Source organism: Petaurus breviceps, unplaced genomic scaffold, assembly GCF_028583685.1.
Source record: "Petaurus breviceps papuanus isolate PSGF00001 unplaced genomic scaffold, PetGlider_PUasm1.0 90740, whole genome shotgun sequence".
In the NCBI taxonomy this organism is placed as follows: domain Eukaryota; kingdom Metazoa; phylum Chordata; class Mammalia; order Diprotodontia; family Petauridae; genus Petaurus; species Petaurus breviceps.
The window spans coordinates 145,238-154,407 of NW_027187330.1; the positions used below are offsets into that span (position 1 = coordinate 145,238).

The window sequence follows — 9,170 nt, forward strand, 5'->3', positions numbered from 1 at the left end:
CACACACACACACACACACACACACACACACACACACACACACACACTGCACACTGCTCTATAGGCAAAGTCATAGAATGCTAGAACCCAAAGAAGCCTGTATGGAAGTATTTCAACCCCACTCATTTTACAGATGAGGAAACTGAGGCCCAGAGAGATAATGTGAAATCTGGGTCAGAAGTACTTGAAGATCTGGCACATGCTCTTCTACAATTGGAGTAACTGTCCCCTGGTGTCTTCATTTCCTATCCTCTCCCCAAATAAGAAAATCCACTCAAACCTTTTACCCCATTCTTTCCTACCAATTATCTTCTCCACGGCTACCACCAAGTAAGGACCACCCCAGTTAAAATGGTACTCTTGTAACATGAGAAGATCAAGCCTAAGAGATGGAGCTTAAAATAAAAACTGTTCCCAGTAAGTGCTAGGCTTGTCCTCACTGATCTTCCAGGGGAGGGAGGGAAGGGTCAGGGGCCCTTCAACACCAGCCAGGTTCCACGGTGCTCTCCAAATACATCCCTTCCCTACTGATGCAGAAATCAATTCAGGCAAGCAGGCCTTGTGACCAAAAAGAGCATAGAGAACTCACTGTTTCAAGAAATTCAAAGGCTCTGCCCAAACATGCTGAGAAAACCCTGGCTTTTGACGAAACAAGCCAGGCACAGTAGGGTCCCCTTCGGCTTTTATGTGGCAATTTAATAGTGCAATAAATTTCTCTCCCTCCTTAAAGAAAGCATGCACCGGTGGATTTCAAAGACATCTGATGACAACGGCCGCATCAGGGCTGCAGAATTCTGTAGCTCATGTCAGTGGGGAGACTGGCACAGTCAGATGCAACCTTTGATGGATATCTGGGATGGGGCTATCATTTAACCAGGGAGGCCACATCAGAAAACTGCAATACTGTACTGAAAGCTGCTCTGTCAATCCAGATAGCTGTATTATTTTCTTCCCCTCCATGAACTCTCTTAAAAAGGACTTTCCTCCCGACAAGTGTGAAGAGGGACTCTGGGTGGGAGGCGGCGTGCAACTAAGCTCTTTACTATAGCTATGAAATTGATGTCCAGTCAGTTGCCGGTCTGTTTGTCTCGCTGCTCCACCAAAGTATCCAAGGAACATCTAACCCTGGAATGCATGCTTGGTTTACAGCGCCCAGGGCGGGCAGGCGACGCTGACAATCGTGTCAGCAATGGAACCGCGGCCGATGAATGAACACCTGGGATGCTAGCACCAGAATCTCCCACCCACCCACTCACCCAAACCATTCCTCCTCTCCGTCTCCATTGCAGCTGGTGTGGAATTCCCTACCTATAGCTTCACTTCACAATGCAAACCCACCCCTCCAGAGCTCCGGGGCTCCCCCCACCCATCTATTTTGCAGAATGAACATTTCCCTCCATCGCCACCTCCCCTCCCCGAGCACTGACACCCCCTCCCTCCCCAAGCGGCTGGGGTCTTCGCTGGAGTCCCTGGGAGCAGACCGAGAAGAGCCCCGTCTGGGACTATCATTTTACCTTTCCACATACTACGTGCTGCTGTGGCCCCGGGAAAGGGGACCTGGAGTCCCCTCCACCAGATGGCCTTTCGAAAGCACCTCCTCCGGGCGCTCCAGACAAAGGGATTCCTAGCTGGGGGGGGGGGGGATGTCTGTGGGAAATTTGTATGTAGATAAAAGTATGTATGTATGTATGTGTGTGTATAGGGGGGGCGGGGGGGGGCGGGGGGGGCCAGGCTCGGCCCGAGTGGAGGGTTCCGGAGGCAGGTTGGGGGGGGGGGGGGCCGCGCCCAGGGGCTCCAGGACCCTCCGCAGTATTCGGGGGGGAAAGTTGCGCGCGCGCGCGCAGAGCCCAAGCAGGAGCCCGGGGCGGGAGTAGGAGCAGGAGGAGGATTTACCTTGGTGATGCAAGCCCGTGCCCTGGCTCCCCTAGCACTCCATGCTGCAGCTCGCCCTGCTCTGTTTTTCTGTGACACAGGACTGACTTCACCGACACATGAGCCGCGGGCCAATGGGCGGCTGCGGCCTCCCCCTCATTAACATGCATCTGGAATCCTCCACTCGGGCCGAGCCTGGCCGGCGGGAGGAGTCGGTCCTTTCCTCCGCTCGTGGCAGTGACAGGAAGGGGCGTGGATGCCAATGGGAATCGAGGAAGCCGCCGAGCCTGCCCAGCCTCCCCGGCTCATTGTCAGACTCCTCGAGGGCGGCTGCTGCTGCTGCCGCTGCTAATGCTTATTCCCGAAAGATGAAAGCAAGGGCAGGGGTGTTGTTAGTCCTTCCTGGCGTGAAGGCTCCAGACGCGGGACCTCTGAAAAACACTTTCCTGTCTGGCTGTGCAAGCCTGCGTGGACTTGGACGGAGACGGAGACCTGCCCTTGCTTTCAGGGGCTGGACGTGAGAACGCTTGGAGAGCGCTGGAGGGATCACACATTCAGAGCGCCAAGGGACCTTAGGGGCACGTCTAAGCCAACCTCTCTCACTTGGCAAAAGGGGAAACTGAGGCCCAAAGTAGCCTTAGCGTTGGGAGTACGCGAAAGAGTTGGCATTTGAAACCAGGTCCTCCGACTCGGAATCCAGGATTCCATCCAGGGCACCATGGAAACCCGTTTCCCACAGAGAGAATGGCATCCAAGGGACTAATAATAATTATGACATTTAAGTAGCAATGAGATAAATACACATAACTATCTCCTACAACAACCCCTGAGGCAAGTCTTATAAGGCATCAGTCAACAAGTATTTGTCCAGCATTGATATCATCCCCATTTTACAGATGAAGGACCTCCAGCTCAGAGGTTGGGCTGTGACTGGGTCACACAGTTCTGGAGCTGGAAAGGACCCACGAGGTCGTAGGGGGACCCAGAGATGAAAAGTAACTAGCCCAAGGTCACATAAGACTTGGGAGTAGGTGAGAGAGCTGAGATCTCTGACTCTTCACAGACTAAGTTCTTTTCAAAATACAGTGGAAACTTCTTTCTCAACCCAGATCACACAGGTGCCAGCGCTTTCTGCTCTACCCAGTGGCCTGAGGTGGGATTTGAACCCAGTTCTTTCTGACTCTAATTCCAACAAATACAATATACTCTACTGCCTCAGACTGATAAACACACAAGCAAATGGGTAACATTAATTGTGCAGTAAAATCAACAAGGAGTTTGGTAGCACCATTAGGGGAAAGAGCACCGGATAACCTAGGTTCCAATCCTAGTTCTGATAGTTTTTACTAATGACCTTAGATAAGACACCTCTGAGGACTTTCGTTCATAAAATGATGGAGTTGTACTAAATTAGCTCTAAGTTCCCTTCCAGCCCTAAAGCTTCTAGCAAGGATTCTTAATCTGGGATCTGAGAACCTTTTTTAAAAAAAGATGTTGATAACTGTATTTCAATTTAATTGGTTTCTTTTGTTATCCCATTTATTTAATGTTACTATATATATTTTTAAATGTTATTGTGAGGAGAGCTCTATAGCTTTCATTGAGCAACTAAAGGGTTTCTTGGCACACAAGCGTGCACGCGCGCACACACACACACACAGAGTTTAAGAACTCCTGCTTGAGTATTCCTTGAGGCCCTGGACCATGTAAGGATTTCTGAGGAGCCCACCAATACACATGGCCATTGAACTCCTATCAGTTTACATCTAACTAAGAAGACAAGACCTATAAATATGAAACAGTGACAGAATCATGCAAGGGAATATGGAACCAAGAGTTAAACCGGGGGTCCAGAACCAAGAGACAAAGATCTACCACCTGATAGATCTCCAAACTGGTGGTGGCTGCCAAATCCCTCTTTCCACCCATCCCCTGCTCTCCTCAGGTTTCCAGAGTGCTTAGCAGGAAGAGGAATACAGCTGGCACCTCTGGTCTCTGTTCTACAAAGCAAGCAGCATCACCATCACTAACCTGCCCCTGGCTCAGGAATTTCTCTGGCAATACCTCCAGTCAACCTATTCCCACCCACCACCACCACCACTACCCCACATACACACACCAAGAACTCACTTTCCCCAGTGATCTTAAGAATTTAGGGAAACTCAAAGATCTTTGGCTTGCAAAGAGATTGGGAGACTCAGTGGTAGGTTTTGTGGTACAGCTTGAGCTAAAAATAATAGATCATTGGGATAGCCAAGAAAGGTTTCTAGAATTTGAGGGGAGCCCTGAAGAATGAAGGTCAAGGGTCCAGGACCTACACCAATACAGATCCCAACTAGTCCATGACAATATCAGAAGTGAGATGTAAACCCAGATCTTCCCCCATTCAAAGTGTGATTCTAACACCCAATTATCTCTATGTACAATAGTAATTTGCACCTGCAAGACACTTTTAGAAGGCAGTGTGGCATAGTAGAGAGCTAACTTCAGAGCCTAGAAAACCTAGGTTCATCAAATCCTGCCTCTGATGCACCCTGGCTGTGTGACCCTGGGCAAGTCATTTAACATTTTCTCAGAGACTATACAGCACAGAGATTAAGACCCACACTAGCAAAAGTGCAGATCCTTGACAGGGTTAATTAAATGGTAGACTAGAGAAATGTCATAGTTTACCTAGATGTTAGCCAGGTATAATCAGCACTTAGCATGGTGCTTGGCACATAGTAGGTATTTAATAAATGTTTACTGACTAACTTTAGTTAAGAGCTACATGTCATTCTTGTGGAAAACATATAGGGATGTGACAGAGGCCAGTGGTGTCAAAATTCAACTGGAAACAGAGACCACTAACATATAACAGATTGTATATTGGCTTAGAAAACCATATATTAATAGTATGTTCTATTGTATTGTTTTTTTATTTTGCTAAATATTTCTCAGTTATATTTTAATCTAGGGGTGTGTGTGTGTGTGTGTGTGTGTGTGTGTGTGATACCCCTGGGTTAGGCAATAGATAGGTTCAGAATGGGTTGAATGTCCTGACTCAAAGCACAGTCATTAATGGTTGAGGAAGCATGACAAATTGACAAGGGTTAGTAAAGGAAACCTGAGCTCAAGCCCTGTCTAACATATTCTAGCTGTATGACCTTGGGCAAGTCACTTAACCTCTTAGTGTTGTAGATAACTCTAAGACTATAAATTGCAGAGGTAGTACTGACCTAGGCTAGCAGAGGGAGCTTCTTCATCTGGGAGTTTCCAAACCAATGCAATCAAATGTCCGGTCCCTATAACATTTTTGCTTTTTTATATATTATCATGTTTTGTTTTGTTTTGCTTTTTTTCCTAGAAGGGGACATAGGATTTAGATCAATGAAGGCAGGTTGGAATTCAAGGGACTGAAAGAGTGAAAACAGTATAGGATTATAGGCAAGTAACACCCAACTGGAACAGAGGGTTCATACTGGGGAGCAGTGGGTGTAGGTTGATTACATAGGGTGAGACCAGATCAATAGAGTCTTAATGTTGGCTGACTTAATCTGAAAGGCAATGAATAGGGAGCCATAAACAGGAGATTGACAGGATCATAGAATGTGAAGATGTGCAAAGTCCCTTAGATCTTATCTAGTCTAATCTCCCACCACATCAACGGATCCTGTCCATAACATTCCTGACAGATGGTCAAACCAGCAGCCCTTGCTTGAAAATTTCCAGTGAAGGACAATTTGTGAGGCAGCATTGTTGCACAGCTCAAATTGCAGGAAAATTCTATCGCATGTTGAGCCAAATCCAGTATTTACTCATTGATCCTATTTCCCCCCCCTCTGCATCAATATAAAATGAGTCTATTTTTCCATATAACAGCCTTTTTAAAATATTCGAGGACAACTACTGTCTCCCCTAAACCACCTTTTCTTTTCTGAAGGTTAAACATCTCCAATTCCTTCAAATATTCTTCATATGACATTGTTTCCATATCTCCCATCCTCCTGGTCACCCCATACATATGCACCTAGCTGCTCTCTAGCATGTTAATTTCCATTTCTAAGAGTGACCACCAGAATTAGACACAATAGTCACCCGGATCCAATTAAACGCAACAGTAGAACTGAAGTACCTTAAAGGCAAAGACTATTTTGTCTTATTATCCTCCTGAATATCTAGCACAGGGCCTGGAATACAATAGCTGCTTCATAAATGTTTGCTGGATTTAATAATAATAATAAATAACATTTATATAAAACTTCCTAAGTGCCAGGTCTTTATAGTTATTATTTCATTTGATTCTCACAAAAACCCTAGAAGGTAGGTGCAATTATTATCCCCATTTTACAGATGAGGAAACTGAGGCAAACAGAGGTTAAGTGATTTGCCCAGGATAACACAGCTAGTTAGTATCTTGAGGCTGGATTTGAACTCAGGTCTTCTGCCCTCTAGGCCTTGTGCTCTATCCACTGCACCACCCAGCTGCCCTTCAATGCATATTGACCTATGAAAATACCTTTATTTTTCCTGGATATTAGATTCCTATTAAAATTCAGATGACATTAGTTTTTTTCATCAAGTTAACTAGCATTTATTAGGAGCTTGCTCCTTCACTGTGCTAAGCTATTTTTTTTTTGCAGTGAAATCACACTTAGTTAATATTAAGCTTTCAATCAATAAAAGCCCCCAGGTCTTTTTCATGAGAACTACTGTCCAGCCAGTTCTCTGATCATCCTTTATGTATTTAATTGCCTTCTTGAACTCAGGGAACAGGATTTTACCTTTTCCCCTGTTAAATTTTATCTTGTTGATTTGGGTCCATTTCCCTAGGCTATTAAGTTCATTTTGCAAACCAGTTCTTTCATCTAACACATAAACTTTCCCTCAGCTTTTGCCATACACAAATTTTATAAGCATGTCATTATTTTCTTTGTTCTTAGTTGATAAATATGTTGACAAAAAAAGAATCAAGGACTAAAACCTTTGGAGTTTCATGAAGGCATATTTGTTCAATCAGATACAAATCCACCTAACTGTACTTGCTATCAAGTTGTACTTGCTGACAACTCCTGTGAAGAAGGTGCCAGCCATCCCCACCAACTGCCAACCAAACATTCACTATGAAGTGGGCAAACAAGCCTAGCTGAGGCAGCAAGGCACCTTGGGGTAGAGATCCCAGGCAACATATACCAAGAAAGTCAAATCACCACCACAACCTCTCCTCAGACCCCAACAGTGACATCCCAGTTCCCTGAACCTGGCAACTGCCTTGGGAGTAGCAATGTTCTCCAGACCACTGATTCTGCTTCCAGATTCAGTCCTGAAGCCATCATTGAGGAGAGAAATCACCACCAGTGTCATAGTTAGGCCAGAGACTCAAAAACAGTTAGTACTTAATAAATTCTTGTTGACTTGAAACCAACACCAAAAGTTGACAACTGGCTACTGCCTATTTCTAGACCACAGTCCTTTCCACCAAATGATTCGACATCAGAAACTGATATGATTTTATCAGTAGAAACTACATTTAAAAAGAGATGTTGACATCTGCTTTATTACTGTATCCTAAGGACCATGGGACCTTACCATCTGACTTGCAGCTAAAATCTCTATGTTTTCATCTCCCATTAGAATGTGAACTCCTTGAGAGCAGAAGCTGTCTTACTTTCTTATTTACACTCCCAGAAATTGGCACACTACTTTGCCCATAGTAAGAGATAAATAAGTCACTCACTTATTAATCCATTCATCCATCTGTTAGAACCTTTACTCTATACCAAATAGAAAGTAGCTAATGAATCCTTGATTTGCCTTAATGGCAATTTCATTCTTTATAAAGTAGAGGAAATGAAAGGAACTGCTTTTCTGGACCTAATTAAGCTGAATAAAGATGAATTTTTTTTGATAGAATACAAGTGATGGAGAATGTGTGAAAAAATTCATTCCAGATGAGAAGAAATCTGGGCAAAGTCTAACACTCAAGATTTTTGGACGGGTCATTTCACAGAGTTCAGAAAAAAAAGGCATGATTTCATGGCAGAAAATCTCATAGCAGAAGGTAGTAAGGGAGGATAGTCCTCAAGAATGAAATTTTAAAGACATAAATACAAATAATTCCAATAACAAATATAAGTGGTAGGGGAAGACTGATGGATGAACTTGTTGAATATCTTATTGACAACTTAAGTTTTTAACAAATAAAAGCAAAATTAAGTCATTTGAGATGAATATGAGTGTCAACTTTTCTCAGGATGAGCTGAGACAGGCAATGAATGCTAAAAATAACAGAAAGAACTTTTAAAAAAAATCCATGTTAGGGGCAAGAGGAAGACCAAAAATGGGATAGGACTAAAGTTCAGGGTGGATGGATTGATAACAATGTCTTTCAGAGAGGAGGCAGAACTTCACTTCAATTCTTTATCACTGAGAGACAATGTAGGATAGTAGATAAAGCACTAGACCTACATTCAGAAAGACGGATTCAAATGCTGCCTCTGATATTTGTAAACTCTGTGATCATTTTCCCTCACTGGGTCTCAGTTTCCTCATCTGTAAAATGGGAATAATTAATGCCTGTCATACTTAAAAGAATTGTGGAGCGCAGAAAAGCTTATTTATGTAAAGCCCTTTGCAATCCTTAATGTGCTACATAAATGTTAGTTACTTATTAATTCTGTTAGTCTATCCAAAAACTGGTCTTTACACTAGGAAGGCTTGAACACAAATGGTTAACAAGGGTTTGAAAGTTAATGTCAGTGAAGAGATGGAAAGAGAGGGCCTAGGTGTTCTCAAATGAGTTCAGATAACTAGACCTGAACAAACCACATCCAAAAGTACTGAAAGAACTGACAGGTGTAATTACTAGACATTAACACTGACCTTTGAAAAACTAGAAAGAATGAAAGATGCCTTGAAGCTGGAAGTGGGCAGATATTTTCCAAAAAGAAAATTAGGGTGTAGTTTTCCAGTAACAGGCCAGTGAGCCTGACTTGAATTTTGACAAAATTCTAGAATGTATTATTAAAGTGGTATTTTATGAGCATTTAGACAAGGAAGTAGGGATCATTAAAAGCCTAGAATGGCTTTATCAGTAACAGTCCATGCCAGACTGACCTCATTTCCTTTCCTGACAAAGTTACTAGACTGGTAGATCAAGAGAATGGTATAAACCTGCGGAGAGGGGGTTGGTTTGGAAGTACACACGGAGCTGAGCAGAATTCCCCTGGAACAATAAAGCCATCCCCCTATTGGTCTATGGGTCAACATGACAACTTGAAGGCATGCCTGTATCAAAGAGAACTGGTCTCTGTGCCAGA

The 9,170-nt window shown here is 43.8% G+C and overlaps 1 long non-coding RNA gene across 1 annotated transcript in view; it reads right to left on the bottom strand.

Annotated features, from left to right (window-relative positions):
- The window catches only part of LOC138145428 (uncharacterized), a 108,490-nt gene extending 106,361 nt beyond the window's left edge, over positions 1–2,129 (bottom strand). Inside the window, exon 1 of the long non-coding RNA XR_011164230.1 lies at positions 1,894–2,129. This is a non-coding gene — a long non-coding RNA (uncharacterized lncRNA). The remainder of the gene's footprint in view (positions 1–1,893) is intronic.
- Positions 2,130–9,170: the final 7,041 nt, after the last annotated feature.